We start from the raw sequence: 4,459 nt of genomic DNA, 5'->3' as shown, positions 1-4,459 counted from the left end.
CTCCAAACTGCTTTCCACAGTGGTTGAACTAATTTACCTTCCCGCCAATAGTGTATAAGTGTTTCCTTTTCGCTGCACCCTTTCCAGCGTATGTCATTCCTTGACTTTTTTTTTTTTTTTTTTGAGACAGAGTCTCGCCCTGCCGCCCAGGCTGGAGTGCAGTGGCCGGATCTCAGCTCACTGCAAGCTCCGCCTCCCGGGTTTACGCCATTCTCCTGCCTCAGCCTCCCGAGTAGCTGGGACTACAGGCGCCCGCCACGTTCGCCCGGCTAGTTTTTTGTATTTTTTTAGTAGAGACGGGGTTTCACCGTGTTAGCCAGGATGGTCTCGATCTCCTGACCTCGTGATCCGCCCGTCTCGGCCTCCCAAAGTGCTGGGATTACAGGCTTGAGCCACCGCGCCCGGCCTCCTTGACTTTTTAATAATAACTGTTCTGACTGGTTTAAGATGGTATCACATTGTAGTTTTGATTTGCACTTCTCTGATGATTAGTGATGCTGAAATTTTTTCGTGTTCGTTGACTATTTGTATATTCTTTTGCATATTCTTCATTTGTTTTTGAGACCTTGCTCTCCTGGTTGTTTCTTTCCGTTCTTTTTCTGTTTTCTTTCACTTTTTGTTGATGTTTAAAACAGTTCATTTAGGGTATTTGTCTAATAATTCCTATATCTGCGCTTCCTCGGCTCAGGGACAGTTTCTGTTCATTTATTTTTTCCTTGAATTGGCCATTTTTTCATGGTTTTTTTTTATGCATGCCTCCTAATTTTTGTTGAAGATTGGACATTTTGAATATTATAATGTGGTAACTCTGGAAACCACAGTCTCTGTCCTCCCCCAGAATCTCTTGTTGTTTCTTAGACAACCCTATAGAGTATGTTGTAATGATGAAACTTGGTAAACTACCTTGTCCCCAAGCCCCTTGGTAATAAATTGTGGAGTCAGGATTCAACACCAAACCCTTTCCACTCTATTCTCTACGCTATCCTTTCTATTCTCATTTTATTCAGTATCCTGAAAATCTAAATCTTCACCATCGCTTTACTCCCATTTCCATGAATTGCAGATCTGTATCTCCAACCTCCCCCCACCCTTGAATGGCGGATAAATATATTTCCAACTGCTTACAAACACTGTCACGAATTTCAAACTCAGGAAGGCTGAAAGCAAATTTATTATCTTATTCTCCTGTTTCCCCAAACTTTTCTGAAATTTTTTTCTTTCCCGCCCTTGTGAATCCCTTCCACCATTTCTCAGTTAAAGGACAGCACCATCCACCCACCTCGCCCAAAGCCGAGCTCTGTATTAATCCTCATTGGCCAAATCCCTCCTGAAATATGAACTGAAACAAAGCCCTGAATCCTCCCGCTGATTTTGGAAGAGAAACCCCGCCAGAGGCCGGGTCCCTCTCCCCACCGGGCGGACCCGATTCCAGGCGCGTTCTGGTGACCGTCCCTGCTTGGGACGCAGCGCTCGCCCGGTGCGGGGCGGGGTTCCGGCGCAGTGGCGCCCGCCCAGCCCCCGGGGCACGGAGAGCCTAGAATCCGGAAGCACGGACTGCGAGGAGCGCGGAATCGGGGAGCGCCGGGAGCCGGCGGGATCCTCCGGCAGGTGCGTGGGCGCGGCCGGGTCGGGGGCTGCCAAAGGTCCCTGTCGTCCTGGCCAGGAAGTGGCCCGTGTGCTCTGCGCGGCGCCTTCTCCGCCAGTGGCTGCGCCCTTGTCCTGCGCGGCGTCGGCGCTGTGGGCCTGATGGCGCTGTGAGGCGTGGGCTGGACGAGCTAGTGCAGCCAGCGCTCTCGGGACGGATGTTGCGGTCGTTGCGCTCAGCCCCGCAGCGCAGCCCAGGTGACGAGAAACTGGGTGCCGTGGGGGGCGCCCACCGGAGCCGGCACTCACACCAAGTCTCCGGACCCCGGGCGGTGCGGTTCGCGGTAGAATGTGCTGTTTCTTGTTTCCTTTATGCCAAACGGCCTTCTTTCCTAAAGTTAGGTTTCAAATTGTGCAAAAGTAAGGTGGTTTGGTGAGTAATCAGGAAGTACCATCTGACATCGTGAGTCATTGGGAACACCGTGATAGAAACAATGTATTTGTTGAGATCCAAAGTTGAAAACCTCTAACTCAGTTAAGTAATTCCTGGTGGGAGGGCCGAATGATTCACCCAGGGGTCGAGTTGGTAGATCTCAGCTTCTAGAAAACCAAGGCGCTGCTAAATATTCAAGCCCAAGCCCTTTCGATTCTGGACTGCTGAATGACAACAATTATGTGACAATATCCAAGCATAGTGCTATGATAAAGGGGAAATTCGCTCCGAGTATGTGCATGTTGCAGATTCTTTCATTACATCTGGCTTGATCATTTGTTAAGTACACATTTGGTCCTGTCTGTGTGCGTAGAGCTACTGTAGGTCATAGCGGCGGAAATAAAAGTAGTACCTTTGTTGTTTAAGGGTTTAATAATCCCATTAGGGAGGTGCATTACTGATGTCATTTGGGTCCAAAATGCAAATAGTGTCAGAAGGCTTTTTGGTAATCCTGGGCTTTAATGGATGCGTGTGAGAGTTTTTAGTAAGCAAGCTTTTATTGAATGCCCACTGTATATCAAAAGTGATCTTAGCGTGCGGTGACTCACACACTTTGGAAGGCGGAGGCTCTAGAATCAAGGCTACCCAGAAAGGGACTCCTCGGGGTTTTGCCAGTGCTAAAGTCAAAGACCTGTGAGGCAGGAAGCCCCTGGATTCCACCTACACCAGTGGTTTGTGGACAGAGCAGCCAGGAGTTTGTGAGGCGGTGTGCTGAGGGCTTCTTAGGAACCGGGGCTGTGCCCTGCTGTCTTTGGATGGAAGATACTCTGTGAATGCTATTTTGGGGAGAAGCTGGGAAGAGGGACAGACTGGAGTGACTGCAGACTTGCCTTAGAGAATAACCAGCCCCTAGCCCGGTGTCTGCCACATCCCATGTCTACATAATCAGCGCTGATGAAAACATGAACTAACTCTGTTTAGAGAACATTTTGAAACAAGGAAGAACTGGTGGCGCATGTCGGTTAGGAGCTGTTAACCCAGAAGAGGCCTGGGTTAGAGAGACTAGAGATGAATCTGTGGAAAGAGAGAAGTCGAGGCCTGACTTGAGATTTCACGAAACCGAAAGCGTGCCTTTCCATACCTCCCACGCAGCCACAGGCGCTAAGAGCAGACTGCAGATTTATGTTTAATATGTTTTTACTCTGGGCCGGGCACGGCAGTTCACACCTATAACCCCAGCACTCTGGGAGGCTGAGGCAGAAGGATCGCCTGAGCCCAGGACTTTGTGACCAGCCTGGGCAACATAGTAAGACCCTGACTCCAAAAATATAGCTGGTCATGGTGGTGCAGGCTTGGGGTCCCAGCTACTAAGGAGCCGGGGGTGAAAGGATTGCTGGGAGGGAGGTTGAGGTTGCAGTGAGCTGTGACAGTGACCGCATCACTGCACTCCAACCTGGGATACACAGCCACACCCTGCCTCGAATAAAATAAAATGTTTATCCTTTGATTTCACAACTGTGTGTATGTACTTAATGCCACTGACCTGTACACTTAAAATGGTTAAGATGGTAAATTTTATCTTCTGCATATTTTACCACAGTGTTTAAAAAGCTGAAAAATGTTTATACTCCTTGATTCAGTAATTCCACTTCTGGTCATCACCTCTAGGGAAACTACGACAGAGATGTGGCCAGAAAATATATGTACAAACATTTTAATTAAAGTGTATTTCTAATAGTGAACACTTAAGTAACCAAGTATCTGATGACTTGGGGAAGGATGAAATAAACGCAAAGCTTATGTAACCACTAAAAACACCTTCAAAGAATATTTACTGACATAGGGAGGATATCAGTAAAAGCTAAATAAGCTGTGAAGGTGAAAGTCCTATTTAAAAAGTAAAATAAGAGCAACTGGCTATAACATTAAATATAGAATATTAATTTAGAAAATACAATGATACAAGAAAGAATAATACCAGAAAAAATATTAAAATATCAACAGTGGGGGCCAGGTGCAGCAGCTCATGACTGTAATCCTAGCACTTTGGGAGGCAGAGGTGGGTGGATCACTTGAGCCAGGAGTTCTAGACCAGCTTGGCCAACGTGGTGAAACCCCGTCTCTACTAAAAATACAACAATTAGCTGGGCATGGTGGCACGTGCCTGTAGTCCCAGCTACTTGGAGGCTGAGGCATAAGAATTACTTGAACCTGGAAGGCAGAAGGTTGCAGTGAGCTGAGATCGTGCCACTGCACTCCAGCCTGGGTGACAGGGGGAGTGTGTCTCAAAACACACACAATCAACAGTGGGGTTATTTCTGGATGGAGGGATCAGGTGCTTTTTTAAAAACAACTTTATTGATATGTATAACTATTATATATCCGAAAAGTACTATTTAAAAATGTACTGGGGTACAATTTACATACCATTAAATTCACTCT

At 47.3% G+C, this 4,459-nt stretch overlaps 1 protein-coding gene across 1 annotated transcript in view; it reads left to right on the top strand.

Annotated features, from left to right (window-relative positions):
• Positions 1-1,535: 1,535 nt before the first annotated feature.
• PARP4 (poly (ADP-ribose) polymerase family, member 4) overlaps positions 1,536-4,459 on the top strand; it is a 114,027-nt gene continuing 111,103 nt past the window's right edge. Inside the window, 1 exon segment of the mRNA XM_011959151.1 lies at positions 1,536-1,608. The gene's annotated coding sequence lies outside the window, so the exon portion shown is untranslated.

This window comes from Colobus angolensis, unplaced genomic scaffold, assembly GCF_000951035.1.
Source record: "Colobus angolensis palliatus isolate OR3802 unplaced genomic scaffold, Cang.pa_1.0 Scaffold113, whole genome shotgun sequence".
Lineage (NCBI taxonomy): Eukaryota > Metazoa > Chordata > Mammalia > Primates > Cercopithecidae > Colobus > Colobus angolensis.
This window is presented reverse-complemented; position numbering and strand designations above follow the sequence as displayed.